This window comes from Pyxicephalus adspersus, chromosome Z, assembly GCF_032062135.1.
Source record: "Pyxicephalus adspersus chromosome Z, UCB_Pads_2.0, whole genome shotgun sequence".
Classification (NCBI taxonomy): domain Eukaryota; kingdom Metazoa; phylum Chordata; class Amphibia; order Anura; family Pyxicephalidae; genus Pyxicephalus; species Pyxicephalus adspersus.
In genome coordinates this window covers 40911616-40933899 of record NC_092871.1, presented here as the reverse complement: position 1 = coordinate 40933899, position 22284 = coordinate 40911616, and the positions used below count along the sequence as shown (strand labels likewise).

At 38.0% G+C, this 22284-nt stretch overlaps 1 long non-coding RNA gene across 4 annotated transcripts; it reads right to left on the bottom strand.

The window, feature by feature from the left end:
* Positions 1 to 918: 918 nt before the first annotated feature.
* On the bottom strand, positions 919 to 13106 carry LOC140344557 (uncharacterized). 4 transcript variants are annotated; one of them, XR_011923589.1, is made up of 4 exons: positions 12938 to 13106; positions 11886 to 12000; positions 11457 to 11525; positions 919 to 4933 (listed from the first exon to the last, which is right to left on the bottom strand). It is a non-coding gene; the product is annotated as an uncharacterized lncRNA (long non-coding RNA). The 4 variants fall into 4 exon arrangements; XR_011923591.1 differs by lacking the exon at positions 11457 to 11525; XR_011923590.1 differs by lacking the exon at positions 11886 to 12000.
* Between the last annotated feature and the right edge of the window lie 9178 nt (positions 13107 to 22284).

Sequence of the window (22284 nt, the reverse complement as noted above, 5' to 3'; positions counted from 1 at the left end):
TTCTACCGATTGGTTAGCTCTAATTTGGGATTTCGGAAATCTTCAGCGATGCGAAAGTGGGCGAAAGATGCGATAGTTTTTAATATTATGATCCCTGATAGTTTGTGGCTAGCTACATTGAATGCAACATATCAAGTCTTTAAATGTGCGGATCACTGGGATATGTACCAAAAAGTGATAAATCATTGGTATCTAACACCGGTAAAGATGGCACATTTCTCAGGATCCGCTTCAAATTTATGCTGGAGAGAATGTGGAGGCCTTGGTTCATTACACCACACTTTATGGGGCTGTATTTCGGTCAGATCTTTTTGGAATCAAGTTTTTGCATTGATTTCGGAGATTTCAAATACCCATATCCAATCTGGGGCTGAGTTGGCGATTTTACATTTAGGGTTGGATGAAATTCCTATACTAGCCAGATCGGTAGTTATCCACGTGCTTTTAAGTGCCAAATTGTCTATATTCCGTAAGTGGAAAAGTCTACATGTACCGATGGTGTCAGAAGTTGTTAAAGATATTAATGATCATTGTTCTTATGAACGAATTTTTGCCTTGTCTCAAAATCGATTTAAACAATTTCTTAAAAATTGGGCAGTATGGTTTAAGCACAAGAAGTGTGTTGTCAATATTTCTCTTTAATTTCAAAATTTTTTAGTTTTATGGACAAATATGGCAAGATGTATTGTCGTATTTAGTTTATCTTATTCAGATGTCGGATATGTCTTTATTTAGGCTTTATAATGGCTGGCATATGTTTGTTTCTATGTTTGTATTTTGTATATTCTTTCTTTTGATATCTGTTGTATTTTCTATCCCTATATTCTTTCTTTTTATCTCCCTTTTTCTGTTTGTTTTCTTCTTTACAGTCACATTTATGGTGGTCTTTTTTCTTCAAGGAAAAATGGATATGTATCATTATCTTTTATTTATGTTTTTATTTGCTATTGAAACTTTGTACTGTATATCCTTCAATAAAGAAAAATTAACCAAAAAAAACCATAACTGCATACAGTATTTTTATAAATATAACAAGGATGGTAAAACAATGCATATTTCAGATTTAAATATAATTTGTGTTTTTAATGAGATTTTCAGGATCCCAACTAATTCCAGCAGAGCGCATTTTATTTATTTAGATTACCATGAACAACATGCTTTGAAGCAAAGCTGAATCAAAGAATATAAGATTATGTTTAGACAACATCAGTAGAAGTAATCCAAATTGACTTAATTGGCTGCATTATGATTGTCTTTAAGGTTTAAAATGCAAACAGGTCCATTCTTCGCTATGTTTTTGCTAACACACTTCTTTTCTGCAATGCAAATCAGAAAAAATTGACCTTCATTTTTCACACACTAACAAAAACATAAATTTGTGTCTCTTTGTATATTTGTATCCTTAAGACAAATAGTCATTGCTTGTAAAGTAGCTTTCCCTTAATATTATATTTAAACTCTGCAGTTTACCAAAGAGGTAAAATTATTTATCTACAGAGCACATTCATTGTTCTAAATCTTTCCGGGGCCATTTCTCAGTGTTAACACCCATACATGCATTATTTGTAATAATATTAGGATGTGTTTTCTAGGTATTTATTTTGTGTTAATAATGTTATAGTGACCTAAAAATGTTATGATAATTTGATATTGTATGTGGAGATTTGTAGAAGCTACAGGGCACTAATTTTACAATGGCAGATAGTGTACTCAGCATCAGTGCTGGGTTGTGGTTGTAAGAACCTACATATAACACTAACCCCTTGCACAATGTATTAAACTCTAAGTAGTGCAAGAAATAATTTTTAATAGCTATAACAATGATATAGGAGTGGTGAAATGTATTTATACCTCTGTGTTCCTAATACACAGAAAGCATGCATGCTTTTGCAGTGAATCAACCTACATGCAAAACTCTTAACAAAACTAAATTCACACAATCATTTTACAAGTTGCTAATTATTTTTGTACTTCAATGGCTTTATGCAACAGTTTTAGAGTTCCTCAGGAGTTCTTAAAGAGCATTTAAATACTCACCTATAATTGAAAATAATTTTTTGGCATATGTACTGGAAGTTCACTTTAGAATTAGGTTTGGAAAAGTAGTGCTTGTGTACCAAAGATGAGCAAACTGAAATTTCCAAAGAGAAAAAAAAATCAGCAAGGTTCTTTGAACTATACTTAATAGGACATAAGGAAAAAATCAAATAATTTTTTTAATGACGTAACCTATTTTGAGTATTATTTGTTCTGTGAACAAATCATGTGTAATCTTGATCTATTATAATAACCTTGATTTATATGTAAAAAAAATAAAAATAAATAACTGCTATTAAAAAGAAATATATTTTTTTGTTCTTGGTTTTTATGTGTTTTTGAATCTAATGGTGATGTTTGCGCTCTAGTTTGTCTAAAGTATTAAATGCCTCAATCTTCACAAAGAATGAAAACAAAAACAGGCAAATAACATAACTGTTTTTAATATTTAGAATTTATCAAAAGAGTTCACTGTGAACCATCATCACAGTAAACTCTAATGACCTTACCTCTATTTAATTACATCTTATTTATGAAAATATATGAATAAGCTGCAGTCCATCAAACTTTTATGTTTAATGCAGTGATACTCAGATTCTAATGAATGCAATATAACATATTTTTATAAAAAAGGTTATAAGTACATTCTCCAAAGTTATGAACTAAGGCAGGGTCGAGTTCAGTGTGATGCTGGCATACAATAAGCTCTTTGGACTCCCTAAAACTGAAGTTCTAATATTTTGCTTTTCCTTGGTTCCTTTTTACACTATCATCAACATTCTAATGTATAAGCTGTGTAAGACTAAAGTTTTTTTTTCTCAATACGATTAACTGTGAAAAGTCATATACAATCAGGCAATCCAACAATAGAACAACAACAAATATCACAAACAATGCACAAGGTACAAAAATCAACATGATATGGAGCCATCACACCAGATAAATGGCTAGGTCTGTAAAGTCTCATTCCTCCATCCTTCCTGTAGCTTTGTCATATTGAACAGTACAGACCCTAAATGAAGTGATCAAGTCTGCCGTTAAACATTGTGGTAGGTGTATAAAACATGACTCCTGGGGCAATTCAATAGGAGGTTCACCCTCAGAGCCCTAAGATACAAGCAGGTGTGACAGAAACAACTGTATAACCGAGTCCTAGTTGTAGTGTTGGGGGTATTAAAAAAACTCCCCTTGTCTCAAAGAAAACTGGCTTTTTGTGTCTTGGTGTTGGGAGGCCACTCCATTTTGCATAGATGCTGTTTTTTCCCAGGATGGAACCACTGCTGACAACAGGAGCGCTAAACGTTTTGCATCATTTGAAAATTAAATGCCTTCCTTTTCCGCCAGACCAAATATTGTTCACTCTGTTGTGAGAGGCAAAATGTGAGAGACACAAAATTAGAAGATAGGACTGAATGTAGTCAATTTATGACAAAAGCATTTAATCATCTCATTGTTGTGATATAAATTTGCTGTGGGGGGTCCACATTTAAGACAGGCATCCGAATCAGTCAGACCCATGGAATGGGCGTAATATATGTTTTGTGAAAGAGCCTAACGAACATTTCTTTATATTTTTATGCAGTAATGGCTTTCTTTGAAACCCGATACATTCTCAGAAGTTTTTACACTTCCAGTAAATCTTCAGTCAATTTCTTCGCATAGGAATTTGTAGAGTTCAGATATGGCTTTGGAGGTGCCAAGTGGGGTTAGCAGAATGGATTCTCCTATTACTCCAATCCATAGTGAGTCAGCTACTGTAGAGCAGTACTGAAAACAAAAAGATGCTTTCTGACATAAAAGGGAATAGCTTTTACAGTTCAGGGAATGAGTAGGCTTTATGTGTTTTCAGATTAAGGACTAAGCAGTCAGATGAAAAACCTTGTGAAAGACCCTTGAAGGCCAGTGTGAAATTAAGATCATAAAGCTTTGCTGTATTTTTGGGGATCTGTGCGTCAAGGTAGAGAAAATGAGATTTAGGTAAAGTTGAAGGGTAAAGTTTAATCTAATTAGGTTTGTGTTTGAAAAATAGATACAGGGATAAAGACTTGGCAATATTAATGGTGTAACCTGAAATGGCTTGAAACATTCGGAAAAACTAGGTAACAGAGAAGAGGAGAAAAAGTTTAAAAATTCTAGTTCCACTCTGCATAATAATGGGATGAGAAAGGTGGTTGTTTCCAATGAGATGGGTTACAGGGTAATCATAAAAATGTTAATGTAGGCTTTGAATTGTAAACCAAAATCTAGAAACCTGGTTGGTACATTGACAAAAGTGTGGTTAAAATGGGTTAATGTTATTGGCCTCTAAGATGATGGCAATAATGGGTTCCTGAATGATTTTGAAATTAGGCATGCCTGAGCTTCTGTGAAGGAGGGAAGGGAGTTTGATCATTTAAAATGTTAATTATAAATGTCTATTAGTGGTGAAAGGTAGGATTCACGTGGCTTGTAAAATTCTGCTGGAAGCCCATCTGGTCCAGGAGTCTTCCCTAATGGAATTTTGTCCTTGCTATTTCTGAGATGTCAATAGGGGCATTTATGATTACTTGTTGGGCAAGTGAGAGTATTGATAGATCAGCTTTCTTTAAAAGGATTCCATGGTTTCTCTATCTGGAGTTTGGGCCACATAAACTTGAGAGTAGTAAACTTCTAAGAGTTTAGGAATTTCTGTTTGCAGAAAACATTTATTTCCTGTGGTGGAATGGCACATGGCGTAAATAGCCCTTCTCTGTCATTGAGAGGAGGCCAGTTTAGCTAGCTTTTCATGTGGTGTGATGAGCTTTCTGAAGGGCTTGAGTGTGTAGATGATTATCAAGATGCATGGAAGCTTGTATCCTATGTCCCAGTGTTGTATATTGTCATCCTGGAAAATCACCCAGGATTAAATCAGGTGGGCCTGGAAAGAAGAAGAAAAGTGTAAGTATGTGGGTAATTTGGAGCGCATTTTTAAGGGAATGGAGTTAGGTAGCGTCAGATTCATCAAAACAGGCACATGGTTCAATAAAGACATGGGATTATATTGCATCCTGGAAATTCATTTGTGATTAAAAAGTAATTTATTCTGATAAGTACAGCCCTGTGACCATGGGAACCAAACTCAGATGAACTCTCAATGGAAAAACTCCATTGAGTGTTCATCTGGAGTCACAGCTGATTGAAAGCACTCTCGTGCCTCCAAAAAGTTGTGACCGCGTTTCCCACACTTCCTGGGCTGTACTTATCAACCCAGGGAGCACAGGAACCTGCACCCTGGAATGGAATTGGCAAAATCAGGTCGACAAAATTTTGAGGACCCATCGGAAGTTCGAGGAAATTTTTGCAAGAATGTCAGAGGTATTCTCGCTCATCCCTAGTGCTGGTGTCATCCAACGATTCCTTCACATAGCCAGTTGGAACAAGCATGGCGAGGCACAGGGAGGAAGGATGTTTTTCAAATACATTGGCCCAATAATGATATTTTGAGAAAGAGTTAAAAATATATGTGTTGCGATTTCCCATGAGTTCGTGTCCTCACCAAACTCAGATGAACTCTCAATGGAGAAACTCCTCATATGATGCCTCCTCCCCTAGAGGTCCCCCAATTGATATTTTGCTCAACTGAATAATCATTATACCTATTTGGGGTATTATTAAGAAAAGTTTCTTCCCTGTTTATTACACTCCATCATTAGATAATTTAAATTTGAAATAGCTCAATATTTGGGGACAAATATATATAGAAATGCAGTTACCCACTATAAGGAAGGGAAACCTTTATTTTCCTTCTAGTTCCATTTTATATAGTTTACAACTAAAAGGGCATGAAACAAGGTTTTAGCCATCGCAAAGTATTGAGAACAGTCTATTACTATTCCCAATATAATTTATAACCAATAATTCTGGCAAATATAGTCAAAATGTCAGACAAACGAGATTTTTCCAAAAAATTTGTAAAATGATACTAAGCTTCACAAAAGGTATGCTAATTTTAGGTGGCGACATTAATGTACCCCTTAATCCAACAATTGATTCCTCCACAGATGTGGCCACCATGACTTTTAGAGCCCTACGCTCTGTTAAATCCTCCCTCTCTACTTAATGTTACATGACACTAAAGATTATACGTTTTTCTCACACCCAAATAATCAATACTCACAGATTGACTATTTTTTCTTATCCCAAAGAGACCTCAATGCTCTAGCAAAAGCAACCATAGAACCCATGACAGTATCTGATCATGCTCCGATTACATTTACCATTCAAGATCCAGATAGCGGTATAAGGCAGAAGTACTGGAGGCCTAACCCCTCTTTACTGGGAGATATTGCAATACTGAATGCAGTAGAAACAAAGCTGAAGGAATTTTTTGATTTTAATGCAATTTCCCCCACTGATCAAACTATGGTCTGGGCGGCACATAAAAGTGTAAAAGGAGGCATTTTTTTACGCTGGACGACAAAAAATAAAAAGATTAGACAACCAGAAATCTAATCATTAGCAAATAAAATCAGGAATCTAGAAAAGGCCCATAAACGAACACAGGCTGATGAAACATTTCAGGAATTTAAATTAAGACAAGGCCAAATACAATTTAAATACAATCCCAGCTGAAAACGCTGAAATGTTGGACAGACCAATCTCAGAACTAGAATTCCAACAGACCTTGAAACAACTGAAACCAGGTAAAAGCCCGGGACCTCATGGTCTTACCATCCAATGCTACAAAGCTTTAGTCCCAATTCTAACTCCCCATTTTTTAGCAGCATTTAATTCATTTGTAGAAGACAAAAAACCACCGCCAGAGTTTTTGGAAGCACATATTACCGTGCGACACAAAAAAGGTAAAGATACACTTAGTTGTAGCAACTACAGGCCTATTTCTCTATTAAATGCTGACTTAAAGATCTTCGCAAAGATACTGGCTAACCGTCTGATCGCCCTTATCCCTGATCTGATTGACTTGGACCAAGTGGGATTTATCTCAGGTAGAGAAGCCAGAGATAATAACACCAAAGCTCTTAATTTAGCATACTAGGCTCAACAATCAAATCATCAATGCTTTTTCCTATCCACAGACGTAGAAAAAGCATTTAACAGATTTGCATGGGGCTATATGGTGGCTGTATTAGACTCCATAGGTATCCTTCCAGTAATGAAGGCACATATACTCTCCTTATATTCTTTTCTTTGTAACAATTTTTATTTTTAAAAAAACATATTTAACAACAAAAACAGTACAGTAACCAATCAAGACAAAACAGGGTAAGTATGGGAAACAAGGACCGGTATGTTACACATTCGACATAGAGAAAAAAAAAACTCGTGGTGTAGATACAGACAACATAACATCGTTAGCATCTGGATACATCTGTGGGACCATAGAGCACAGCAGAAAGAAATAAGAGTGAAGAGAACATACAAAATAATAAATTACAAAATAAAAACCCCCCTCTCTCACCCTGAGAGACTCGGATCCAGGTGGCTCTTGAACTCCTGAGTGTCTCGGTAGTAGATCCAGCTACCCTACATCACATTAAATGTTTCCTGTGTACCCCTTAAGCTAGTGGTCAGATCAGCAGTGAGCATCATATCCTTTACCCTGTGGAGCCACATGCCCACCGTGGGTACCGATGTTGATTTCCACAACATAGGTATGCAGGCATTCGCTGCCACTATAAGATGTCTGAGAATAGATCTCCTATAGCTCCTATCCGAGATAGTGTTATGATGCAATAGGAAAAACCCGGGGTCTCCTGGTACATTTTAGCTGGTAACCTTCTGTATGAGTGCCCTCACCTGTTCCCAATAGGGGCCCAGCAACGGGCAGGACCAGAAAATGTGTAACATGGTGCCCTTTTCCCGGTTGCACTGCCAGCACCTGTCTGAGACTTCAGGGAAAAAGCTGTGTAGCCTCTCTGGGCTCCTATGCCACCGAGAGAGGATCCTAAAGCTCAGTTACTAATACTTGCTGCTCATGGAGGACTGGTGAACCGCAGAAAGGATCTTGCTTTTTTGCTCAGGTTCTAAAGTATACCCAAGTTCAGCCTCCCATGCCTGTAGATATGAGGGGGAAAAGTTCTCTGAGGTCCAGTTAAGTACAGCATAAAGGTAGGACAGAGAGTGCCACTTGGTGCCACTTCCCACTGCCCTTGGTGGATAAAATGTTCTGCCCTTTGAATCCCTCTCTCACGCATATCCCCAAATTTCCCGTCCTCCAAACCGAAGGATAAGGAGGGGTTACCAATAATCGGGTACATGGGAGAGGGCAAGGGAGATAGGTGAAGTTTAAATATCAAAGAGTGATTCTTCAGATTCGGGTGAGGGAGCTTCAATAACCATGGGAGCGTCGTCAAAGGAACCGGCGTAAAAGACGGTTTCACTCTTATCCATTGTTTGAACTCCCCATGTCGGAACCAGTCTAGGATACGGACCATGTGGGTCACCATATAGTACAAAGAAAAATTGGGGACACCTAGTCCCCCCCCACTCTTGCTCCTGAACAACAGGCTCCTGCTAAGCCTATGGCCCTTCTTGCCACAAATAAAATGGAATACCTTAGAATGTAGTGATTTAAAAAATGAGGTAGACAAAGATACAGGATTCGTGGCAGAATGTTCATTTTGAGTCAGAGAGGACCAGTGTTCCAAGTCCTTGTTAATGGTAGTGAGAATGGGAGCAAAGTTTAGGGCATAGAGCTGTGACAAGTCTGCTGGGATCTGAGTCCCCAAGTACTTGATCACCTTATCTTCCCATTTAAAGGAGAAGAAGGGAATGAGATGGGATCGAAGGGTCTGAGGCATGGAGATACTCAGGGCCACGGATTTGGAGTAGTTGATTTTAAAATTCGACACAGCTCCATAGTCCTGTATTGTTTGGATGAGATTCGGTAGGGATGTGAGGGGATTAGTGCTGATGAAAAGAAAGTCATCTGAATAGGCTGCCACCTTTTGTTCACAACCATTTAACATAAGACCTTGAATATCAGGATTGGAGCGTATTGCCGACAGTAGTGGCTCCAGAGACAGAATAAAAATAGGCGGGGACAGAGGAGAGCCCTGCCTAGTGCCGTTAGAAATGTTAAAGGTTGATGACACTTCTCCGTTTACCCTGACTGATGCAGAAGGGGATGAATATAAAGCCTGGATCCACGCCATCATCTTGCTCCCCACACCCATAGTAGGAAGCGTGGTGAGCATAAAGTCTCAGTCCACTCTATCAAAAGCCTTTTCCGCATCGGTCGAGATTAGCAGCAAAGATTTGCCAGAGGAAGCAGCGACGTGAATCCATGAGATGGCTCTTAAAGTGTTATCACGGGCTTCCCTAGACGGCATGAACCCTACCTGATCTATGTGGATAAGAGCATGGATGTGTCTTTGAAGTCTGTTGGCTAGGATTTTGGTAAACAGTTTAAGATCAGAAGTGAAATAGGCCTATAGCTACTACATGCCGAAGAATCCTTATTTGCTTTGGGAATCACTGACTAACTCATGACCAAGGCCCTTAAAGAATCCACAGATAGAGAGCTCCCCTCCATCAGTGAATTAAAGGCGGCTACAAAATGAGGGGCCACGTCCTCCGCGAACTTCTTATAGTATGGGAGCGAGAATCCATCAGGGCCTGGTGCCTTCCCTGACTTAGTTTGCTTTATAGCCGCCTGGAATTCCGTAACAAATATAGGGGCCTCCATGTCCTGACGTGCCGAAACGGACAGGCGTGATAGATCAATTCCCTCTAAATAACGCTGTATTCTCTCCAAATGAGAATTACATGCTGCTCCCGACAGGTTGGGCGGTTTCAGGTTGTACAAGGATATATCTTTACTCGATATATCTTGCCCCCGATAGCAGTGGCAAGAAATGGTATGTGTGTGCGGGCCCTTAGGCCTCTAAGAGCCCCTCGCTAAGAGCCCCCTACATTTATCCCCATGTTCATATTAGGTTCTCCGGCATTTGACAAAGGCGGCTAATTTCTGACGTAAAAGAGCCAACTCCGAGCCCAACTGTTTGTCCAGAGAACGCTTGTGTAGGAGCTCTAACTCCTGTAGGCATTTGATAGTGGAAGCAATTTCAGCCTGCCTTTCTTTCTTCAATCTGGCCCCGTGCTTTATAAGGATCCCCCTAATTACTGCCTTTTGTGCCTCCCAGATATAGACATAGGTGGCCCCTATGGATTCATGCCCCAGCAACTCTTCTCTCAACCCTCCACTGGTCTGGGGTGACTAACAGCTGGAAGAGGAGCCATTGTAGAAGTCCCGTGGCGGGCCGAGAGGAGCGCGTGGTGAGGAAGGCGCCATCTTGGGGGGAGGGGAATCCTCTGATGCTTCCTCCAGCGAGCCCGTTTTATGAAAGAAGGAGCCGATTTCTCGTGGCCGCGGTGTGTCTCTCTGCAGCCTGACACTGCGCTGAGAACTGCGGCCCATCGTGATGCCGGTAAGCAGTGTTATGCCAGTCGTTTGTAGAGCACGGGACCGGGAGCCTGAGGAGAAACGTCCTACCCGTCCACACACATACGCAGTCCCCCCTCTCCTTATATTCTAAACCATCAGCAAAGATCTTAATAACAGGCTTTTTCTGCACCGGTTGAAATTAACAAGGGAACCAGACAGGAAAGCCCCCTTTCCCCACTGATTTTTGTCTTAGCACTAGAACCATTATTAAATCATATAAGAGCAAATAAGATCACTGGAACTTATGTGGACAACAAAGAACATAAGTTATGTGCATTTGCATATGATATTCTCCTCACACTTACTCACCCCTTAACCTCATTCCCTGCATTGCTCAATACCTTAGAATCATTTCAACTTCTGTCTTACTTTAAAATTAATTACTCCTAGTCCTCGGCACTTAATATTTCCTTACCACCACAAGAAGTTAAAAAATGCAAATTAGGATTCCAATTCACATGACAAAAGAGAGCTTTTACATGTTTGGGGATACAATTAGCCTCCTCTGTATCAGAGTTATACACGCTAAACTTTGCCCCACTACTTACAAAATTAGCTTTAGACCTAAGGAGCTGGGATGGTGAAGTGGCAATTCTCAAAATGAATGTTCTACCAAGGATATTATACTTGATGCAACAATACCAATTTTTCTACAAGACTCGTTTTTTCCCTATTCACATATTTCAGAACGTTCTTATGGGGTCAAAAGCCCCCCAGAATAGCATTTAATTTTCCCACAACATCCAAAATCAATAGAGGTATAGGATTGCCAAATATTAGAAAATTCTATAGGGCATGACACCTGGCTAGAATTGTAGACAGGTGTGCAAATACACGATCTAAAGATTGGATTAATTTAGAACAAACATACTCCAAAGCTCCACTCAGCTCTATCCCCTGGATCATGAAAAGATACTTAGATGCAAATTTACTACCCCATCCTCTCTAAGAATTTTTATGCAAGTTATACGAAGATTTAAAATGTCATCTTTACCACGTCTGCTCTCGCCAATTGGTTTGAATCTGGAATTTCCAACGGGTTTTTCTAATGACTTTCTCAAATCTTGGAGAGATAACAGAAAATTACAGGCAGGACAGAAAATGTAAACAATATCATACCGTGGTGGTCCTATTTACAGCTAAGGCATTTTTTGACTGTTTCTGATAATAATGGGCTCTATTCCAGACAAAACACAGCATATGAAAAAATATGCCAATCAAAAGGCCCAGTAAGACAAACAATTTCAATCATCTACAATCTCCTTCCATTACCACAGGAAAATTCTTTAGATCATTCTTGCAACAAATAGGAATCAGACTTAGGGATAGAATTTTCTGATGAGGACTTGGAAAACATTAACATACTTAATGCCAAAAGCTCACAAAATAAGAACATTCAAGAAAATAATTGTAAAATTCTCACCAGATGGTACAGAGTACAAAATTCATCCTCAAAGTGATCCCCAATGTTGGAGATGCAAATCAGAAGTAGGCTCTTTTTTTCATATGTGGTAGGACTGTCCTATGATCCGCCCCTTCTGGGACAACATTATCAAATTAATACCGAAAATTACTGGAGAATATAATATTATTTCTCCAGCTCAAATTTTACTACATCATACCAAGTCCACACCAAAAAAATACAAAAAAAAACTGCTTTTTCACATATTGAATGCAGCCAAACTATGGATTCCGAGGATTTGGAAGTCAAGGATTTGGAACAACTAGTCCAACTATAAAAGATGAGATTGGTTTACACAAATTATTCACATTGCTGAAATGGAGGAATTGATTCACTCATTCTGGGACACAATTACACAACATGGGCCTCATGGTGGGATTTTCATGCATCCCAAGAATACAGGAATGTATTCAATAATGATCTCTAATTTCTCACATAAGGTTTGGTGAGAGAGAGTCCAATATGACACAGGATAGAAGTACATATGTTCAATAAAGATTATTTTTTTCACAAATTAGGTTTGTGTTACTTTAGTTTCTCATGACTGTCAGTTTTGGTTGCTGCTAAAAGGAGTCTCCAGGCCATTGCACAAAGTGTAGGGTCTGGAGTCACTTATGTTACACAAAAAAAATGTTTAGTTCTAACTGTGTTAATCAATGTGTATATAATTTGCACAAATGTAAAACACTGTATATTTACTCAATAAGGCTTTATTTTGGAAAAAAAAAGTGAAACCTACTTGTGAGATATAATGACCGACCTTGGACAAATAGTGTCTGTGCCTTTAATTCCTTTTTTTTTTAAAATGTATTACTGTGCTGTTAGCCAAATCACTAAAAATCGTAAAAGGACAAGAAAAAAATTATATGAAAAATGTGCCTATACAAATAGTGAATTCAACTCCTACTGTCAACCAAATTTACCCGTCAAGAGCAAGACCAAGAAAGAGAAAAACCGGGAGTCTCCAGGGTATATGTTTCCACCCCCAAGCAAAAAGAGCCCTGAATGCTTACCTCCTCTCCGTCGCTTTGTTAGCTTTATTGTGGCGACATCACGCGTGGCGAAAACATCCGGCTCAGCTGAGACGGAAGTCTTCCGCTTATACAGGAAACCCTGCTTAGATGCGTCCCGGGACTTCCGTCCCACGGCGCATCTCGTGACGTCAGTGGTTCAGGGGCATCCTGTCACTCAAGAGGAAAGGGGGATGGCCATATCCTCTTTTGGCACATCCTTCCCTCTGAAGGGATGTCAAATCTGGTGTTCACCGGCGGAGGGCCGTGGCTGCATCATCAGGGAAGGCAAGGTAGAACGACCACAGCAACCAGCCTAGCATTCAGAATAAAACAATACATAGTAACTCTAGCGTTATTAGAAGCTCATTAAGTAGTTGTAAAAGGAAAAAAGGCACTATTGTTAAGTTACTGCAGTCTTCACCATTGCATTCATTCAAAACAGCTATAAGGACAAAAAGTGCCTTACAAAGCTGTGTTAAAGGGCATTATTTTGCGGAGGTGGCGTGACCTCACTTCTTCATCAAATTATTTGTAATAGGGTGGACGTATATTAAATAAAGTCATTCAATGACATCAACACATAAATTGTTATGGTTTTATACAACAACAACAAACATCATAATAAATATACATCAATTCCATTCTATCCTAACAGGTATATGAAATGAGTTCCAAAACAATGCCAAATCATTTTTATTTTGGTACATGATAGTGTAGATAAATTGACATGCATGTATTTTTAACAATTATTGGCAAGAAAACAAAAAAATATATTTTGTTTATTTTTCTATAGTTTGTTCCTGCCCCCATCTTTCTGTATCACTTCTTTTGAATTTCCTTCACTTTCACATAAAAAGGGTTTGAAACCTAAGGTTTCATTTAAACCTGGGTAATGTGTAGCATTAAGGGTAAATATTCATTTTGCTTCTTTCTGTAAAAGAATTTTGTGCAAATTGCCACCCCTTTTATCTTGGGGGACATGCTTTAACACAGTGAATTTAATTTCATTTTCATTAAAATTATGGTATTTGGCCATATGTAGGCTCAAAGGAGTTGTTATCATGACATTAACAATGGCATACATGTGCTCATAGATTCTCGTTCTAAACTCACGTTTTGTCTTGTCTACATAAAAACATTTACAACTACAAAAGGCCTAGTAGATAACTCCTTTGGAGTTTACTTTTTCTTTAAGAATGGGTAGATAATTTACTGCGATTTGAATTGTGTCACTTGTTTTGTGAATCCACCTACATTGGTTACAAGTCCCACAGGCAAATGCGCCTTTTTCTTGCTGAGACTTCTTAGGCGGTTGATTATAATAGTGGCTGTGAACAAGTTTGTCCGGAATGAACAGCAGCTTTCTAAAAGTCATCTCTGGGAATGAATTAATATGTTTGTTGATTTGTGGATCTGTTAACAAAGTTTGCAAAAATTGGCTACATACAGTTAGGTCCATAAATATTTGAACAGAGACAACTTTTTTCTAATTTTGGTTCTTTACATTACCACAAGTAATTTTAAATGAAACAACCCAGATGCAGTTGAACTACAGACTTTCATCTTTAATTCAGTGGGTTGAAAAAAAAAAGATTGCATAAAAATGTGAGGGACTAAAGCCTTTTTTTTTTACACAATTACTTCATTTCAGGGGCTCAAAAGTAATTGGACAATTAACTCAAAGGCTATTTCATGGGCTGATGTGGGCAATTCCTTTATATGTCAATATCAATTAGGCAGATAGAAGGCCTGAAGTTGATTTGAGAGGGGGTGCTTGTATGTGGAAGATTTTGCTGTGAACAGGCAACATGCAGTCAAAGGAGCTCTCCATGCAGGTGAAACAAGCCATCCATAAGCTGCAAAAACAGAAAAACCCATCTGAGAAATACTACAATATTAGGAGTGGCAAAATCTACAGTTTGGTACATCATGAAAAAGAAACAAAAGCACTGGTAAACTCAACAACACCAAAAGACCTGGACATCCATGGAAGATAACAGTGGTGGATGATGGCAGAATCATTTCCATGGGGAAAAGAAACCCCTTAACAACAGCCAACCAAGTAATCGACACTCTCCAGGAAGTAGGCATATTGATATCCAAGTCTACCATAAAGAAAAGACTGCATGAAAGTAATTACAGAGGGTGCACTGCAAGGTGCAAGCCACTAATAGGCCTCAAGAATAGAAAGGCTAGATTGGACTTTGCTAAAAAAAATCTAAAAATGCCAGCACAGTTCTGGAAAAACATTCTTTTGACAGATGAAACCATGATCAACCTTTATCAGAATGATGGAAAGAAAAATTTATGGAGAAGGCGTGGAACAGCTCATGATCCAAAGCATACAACATCATCTGTAAAACATGGTGGAGGCAGTGTGATGGCTTGGGCAGGCATGGCTGCCAGTGGCACTGGGAAACAGTGTTTATCGATGATGTGACACAGGACAGAAGCAGCCGAATGAATTCTAAGATGTTAAGAGAAATACTGTCTGCTCAAATCCAGCTAAATGCAGTCAAAATGATTGAGAGGCGTTTCGTAATACAACATGGACAATGACCCAAAACATACAGCCAAAGCAAAGAAGTGGAAAATTTGTGAATGGCTAAGTCAGTCGCCTTATCTGAACCCAACTGAGCATGCATTTCACTTGTTGAAGACTAAATTTCGTACAGAAAGGCCCAAACAAACAAACAACTGAAAGCCACTGCAGTAAAGGCCTGGCAGAGCACTAAAAAGGAGGAAACCCAGCATCTGGGGATGTCCATGAGTTCAAGACTACAGGCTGTCATTGCCAGCAAAGAGTTTTCAACCAAGTTTTATAAATGAAGATTTTATTTTCAGCTCTTAATTTGTCCAAATACTTTTGAGTCACTAAATTGATGTGATTGTGTTAAAAAAAAGCTTTAGTTCCTCACATTTTTATGCAATCTTTTTGTTGACCCCACTGAATTAAAGCTGAAAGTCTACCCTTCAACTGCATCTGAGTTGTTTCATTTAAAATAATTGTGGTAATGTACGGAACCAAAATTAGAATGAAGTTGTCTCTGTCCAAATATTTATAGAGCTAACTGTATATCCCTTAAAGTTATGCGTTGATCAGAGAATCTTGTAATAATTCTCAATTTCTCACCATAATGTTTCCTATTTTTTTCCAAAAATAAAACTTCTGATCTTGGTAAATTCTTTACTTTATGGTAAGCTTTTTTTAGCGTAGTTTTCTTTTAGCCTCTGATTAGTAGCCTTACATAAAGGTCTATTGCTGCCTGTTCAAAGTCCTGTTCTCTAGAACAGTTATGCCTTAACCTCAAATATTGAGAATAAGGGATACTTCTAATCAGAGAAGCAGGGTGTGCACTGGAGGCCGATAAAATCAAGTTACCCGCCGTCGGTTTTCCATAAAGGTTAGACGAATTGTTAAATCAACATTGATCTGTATTTCATTGTCTAGGAATAGAATAGGGGCTGCACTTGTTTGCATGAAAAAGCAAAAGTTGAAGCCATTTGTTTTCAACCTAATAAAGAATTCCGCTAGTTTGTCTTTCGGGCCCTGCCAGAGGATGAGTACATCGTCAATGTACCTCCGCCAAAATAAAATATTGCGGAAGTACGTTGATAAGGACTCATCCATAAGAAGTTTCCTTTCCTATCCCCCCAGATACAGGTTGGCAGATGCGGGGGCACAACAGGTCTTCATTGCCGCCCCATATCTGGAGGTAGGTCTTATCTGCAAAAGTAAATACGTTCCTTGTAAGAATGTACTCTAACAAAGATAGAATGAATTGATTTTGCTGACAATTGTCTCGGTTAGTTGTAGCTAAAACTTCACCAGAAACAGTCCTTTCCTATGAGGTATACTCGAATAGAGTGCCTCGATATCCAATGCTACTAACAGAGTGTTCTCTGGTACTGTCAGATCTTCAAGTGAATTAAGGGGATCAGGGGTGTCTTTTAAATAGAGCGGTAAACTAAACAGAAAAGGTCGTAAGTTATCATCGACCAGTTGACTTGCCTCAGATGAAATGCTACCTAACCCTGAGACGATGGGACGGCCTGGGGGATCAGTTCCAACTGGCTATGTGAAGGAATCGTTGGATGTCACCAGCACCTAGCATTTATGTAAGCTTATTTAGAGCTGTTGAATGATGTGTTACACATGTGTATCAGTTATTATTTATGTATAAAGCAATTATTGTGCAGAGTTTGGCTGAGAAGTCTAAATATCAATTGGTTTTTACGGATCTCCTCTTCCTGGGGAAGTGGACATAAGTTCCGCGAAACGGGTTGAAGTTGTTGGAAATACCTCAATTGGTGGGATTTTCCACTTGGAGATCCACTGAATGCTACTCCTATTTAGCAAGTGTGACTTTTATATTTTGTATTGTCTCTTAAAATGTTGGTAAATAAAATGTGATGTGTTTTATACTTTTTTGGTATTTGTTGATATATTATCTGACCTTTAAAGTCCCTAAAAACATTTGGCTTCCCTTGGGAAACTGTATTGCAACTTTTATTCAACAGTAAGGAATATGTCAGGGGGACATTTGGAATTTGAGGGGGAAGATGATGAGTTCTGTTTTATCCAGGTTAAGTTTCAGAAATCTGTTAGACACCCATGATGATATGGTCGACAGGCAGCATGAAACCTTGTCCAGGACTAAGGGAGTGTCAGCCTTCAGAAAGGAGAGCTCTGTTTGAGGGAATCTTAATGGTGAGTAACTGGGAGATGACATATGTATTGGTTAACGGGTAATCCTTTTAGTTTATTTGTAGAAAAGACAGTGATAAATGTCCAATGACCTTACAAATAAACAGTAGTGGTAAATGTCCAATGACTGGGCAGATAACAGTGCTGGTAAATGTCCAATGACTTTGCGGACAAACAGAAGTGATAAATGTCCAATGACTTTGCAGATAAACAGTGGTGGTAAGTGTCCAATGACTTTGCAGATAAACAGTGGTGGTAAGTGTCCAATGACTCTGGAGATAAACAGTGGTGATAATAGCTTGCAGACAAACCTTGGAGGTCATACACGGATGGTCAGATGGAGAGCGGAGGATGCATGAGTACCGAGGAGCAGGAACCAGAAGCAGGAAACAGGAAGAGGAACCAGGAATCATGAAACAGGAACCAGGAATCAGGAAACAGGAAGTTATCACGATCAATCCGCACTGGAAGGAAATCATGAAGCCTTCATATAGTGCCGTCCTAGTCTCTGATTTGAGCTTGCACTGGGCATGTGCAGAGTAAGGATACGCACTGAGCATGTGCGATAGGGGATATAATATCCATATTTATGCAGATAAATATTCCAAAATCAACAGGGTGGACAGATAGATTTGAGTGTTATCAGCTATCAGCAGATAGATTTGAGTGTTATCAGTAGGATATGAGACTACTGAGTGAGGAGATGTACAGAGAAAAGAGAACCAGTCCAAGGACTGATCCTTGGGGAACACCAACAGGGAGTGAGCTTATCCCCATATGGGAGAGTTTGGCATATCCAAACCTCTGGCTTCAGATTCAGAAAGATTCCTTGGTCAATTAAGAATTTGCAAGCTGGGGGGAGTGATCTCTGTTGTAAGTGACAGCTGGTGAGTAATCTTGGAAAATGGGAATACTGTGTCCTTAAACATATAGAGAGACACATTTTTGTAGATAGAAAAAATACGTTTTTGGCAATTACTGGATGTGGTCTCGCATTGGATGCAGGTTTTATATTGGCCTATGCAATGTACTTGCTCAATATTTTGTGATGAGAGAGGCTCCAGGTGAAGGTAATGTAGTTTGTGTTTCTGAAATACCCGCAAAATGTAGATTGAAAGAGCAACTTCTGTTTTCTAAATCTTCATATTTGTCTGTTAAGGAAGTCAGTTGGGCTTTTTGAGGTGTGAGTGAAGTGTTTGAGTAACTGATTCTCCAAGTCACTTACTCATGCTTCCAGTTCTGTGATGCCAGAAGTGTTATTGGATTGCCACTAATAACTGTATAAATTGCATCTCTGCTTTGTGAAGTGAGTGTGAGTCTGGTTTTCTTTATAGCAGACGTTTGAGTTAAATATTGGCATTGGTGGAAGTGCATTGTTTAACATCTAAATGTAACTGCAGGCTGGAGGCTTGAGCTTTTCATATTAAATACATGATGTATGCACATTCAGGATTATTTAAATAAAGGTAACAAGAAAGGTTTATACCATTATGTGTCTTTCTAAGGTTGGTGGTGGTGCATCATTTTGTTTCCAACAAAAAGATTTGATTATTCTTACATCTTGACAGTTGAAATAAATAATAAGTTGAATAGGTTGAATAAAGTCTTTTCTGAGAAATCCATTTTGTTTCCTTTAGGTGTTCAAGTGATTTCCATTCAAATTGGGAAAATGTAGTAAACATTAAACTTTAAAACATAGCTATAAAGGCTTCCCATAGTGGAGAATGACATAAGATATAAATATGCTTGGAATGGGTTGCAAGAAAAAATGAGAGCACAAAGATGAATAGATACACAGAAGAGTTGCAATACAGATATATTGCTAAACCAATTTCTCTTTTTCATGTCTATTGAAATGTAAGCACTTTTGCTTTGTTGCAAATCATTCAAAGGTACTCTTGCAGAAGAACCCATTAAAGGTCCCTACTAGAAGTGATCAGATCATTCAGATTGTGTCTCCAGTACTAGGTATTCCTAGCTATTCAGATCAGAACTCCCAAATTCAGCATCTAGGCAAGAAAAGCTCAAAACCGAGTTTAGATATCAAGTGCAAGGGGAAAATCATCATCCAGTGACAGGAAGAACATTTGTTGTTTATCTACCATACTTGACAGAGTTGATGCTGTTTTGGAGTTCTCTTTTATCTGTATATATCTGTATGTATGACCATATTTGAATGTATGGACTTGTATATAACATATTGTAATCATATTGTAAGGTGTCACATCCATCGGGCATCATCACACACATACACATATTTACACTCATATTCTTACTGATATGCTGCTGTAATTTTCTATAAGGATTTTTGAATAAATACACAAGATTTTTATAATACAGAAGACAATCTTGTTCCTAATAAGCCCAAAAAATAATTTTTAATAATATTATTTTTTTACTCAGTCCCCATAATACAGTAAAAGGTCTCTACATTTCTGCACATCAAATACAATTCCGACAAGAAAATGACAAGGGAAGACATAAAACATTATATTCCATTCACAATCATCATTTATGTAACAAAACTTAATAAAATAAAAAAGTCATGTGCTATAATGAACTCTCTTTTAGCAGTGAAATGGCATAAAAGTAATGACAGACCATCCCAAAATGTTTTTTATATCAAAATAATGATCTTTGCAACGCAAAGACTTTTCATTTCTTCCGTCATTTGCATGAACATGTAATTTTTGCATAAACCCCTGGGACATTTTCTACTTTTATCTGTGGATTAAATAAATCAAAAATTACTTTTTATCAGCACGCTTCATATCATTACTATTAGCTTGCCCTTCTTTCTGCGTACAATATGTTTCTGTTGGATTCCTTTGATGTGAAGTTGTTTAGGAAAATCCTGTTGAGTTAAATAGTTTCAGGAGATTATTTCTGTTGTTACAGCAGGAAATATCCTCTTGAAGAATGCTCTCCCATGAATACAACAGTCATTTGTGCCCTACAAGTATCTCTATATAAAGTAGATTAGCAGAAAATCTGTGATCATTTGTTTTTTTATTCTTAAACACATTCTGTGATGAAAACAATCACTTTTCGCTGGATTGTAATGCAGAAAAAGAACAGAACAATAGAATGCTGAGTGTTTGTGAAAGATCATATTGAAATAAGCTTTGTGATTCATTTCATAATGACCTTCAAGTAAGTATTTGATATAGCAAGAATGTTTTTTAAACACATGCTATGTTTTAGTTTGATGGATTGTCTAGGGAAAAACCTACCCAGCAACCAATTAGACAATTAACTTCCATACTCCTCTGTCATTTTAAAAGCAGGTTTAAATTGTTTTGTTGCTCTGGTGTTATTTAGTTTTGTAAGTATAACTTCAGCAGTACTTCACAAAAGGATTTAACATATACAACAGGATTTATGAGTTTTAGTATAGGTCTGCATAACTTTTCTCTTACAGGAGCCAGCTCTGGACTTGCCTCTTCCCTTTCAATAATTACATGGACTATCAATCAGTTCTGGTCAGAGCATGATATTGCCATTACTTTCCTAAAAAAAAAAAAATCTAAAAGTGGACCTAAACTAAATTTTTTACCTTACATTAAAGAGTACTCAACCCTTTTATTTTTTTGGGAAGTTTAAAACACCTTTTTTTAGAAAAAAAAGGGACGAAGCCCCTCTCCTTGAAAGTGCAGAGCCTCCTGGCATACATACATCTTGTACCCCAGGATAATCCTGGCTGCTTCCTATTGGGCATGCACAGAAGGGGCTTTTTCTTCAATGGGGAAAAAGAAAATACTGATCCCCATCTACCGCAGGCTGTCACCCAATCTTGCACCTGCTCCGTGCGAGACTGGGTGATGTTGGTAGAAGATGGAAGAAAAGCAATGAAGGCACCAGGTGCTTTCTCACCCCTGGGACGAAAGAGGATTTCAGGACGGCGTGGCATCCGTTCCAATAAACCTCCAGAAGATCAACAGATCCGCGAAAGTAAAGGTGAGTGAGTTTTTTTTAAGTTTAATTCCACTTTAAGATGATCATAACCCTATTGGTTTTGTTAAAACCTTTGTGTTTCAGTTCTGCTCAGCCCAGAGAAGAAGTAGGGTACACCTACAAAAGCTTGTCTTGAAAATGTAACAATGCAAATCAAAATGTGAAATAAATTAAATAAAATTAGATAAAGTAAAAATTGAAAAGTGAAATGAATGAATTTAAAATTCTGAAAAAGGGCACGTATTAATTTTAAGTTTATTAATGCAGGTCTGATTTAAAGCTAAACAGACACATACATAAGATACTGTTTTGCCTGCAAAAGAAGAGATATTTCTCAAAAGCCACTCCTGAGGGATAAACAGCCCCGTCAGACAGCACAGCATTCTTTTGAGAAGGTTCTTTACTAAATTACAAATAAAGAATCCCTTTTTCTTGGTTTGCACGTTTGTTGAATAGGAATTCACAATAGGAATAAATTTGGACTATCATTCATGTAAAATTTTACTTTCAACTTGCTTGCTATCTAAGATATATACAAATATAACACCGGTCAACAAACATTTTCTTGCTGAACCGATTAGTAATTTTAGGTTATAATTGATTCACAGATTCCAAATATGGTATTGGTTTTGCTAGATTGGCTCTAGTTTTTGAAATAATGATCTCAATAATAACCTCATAGAAA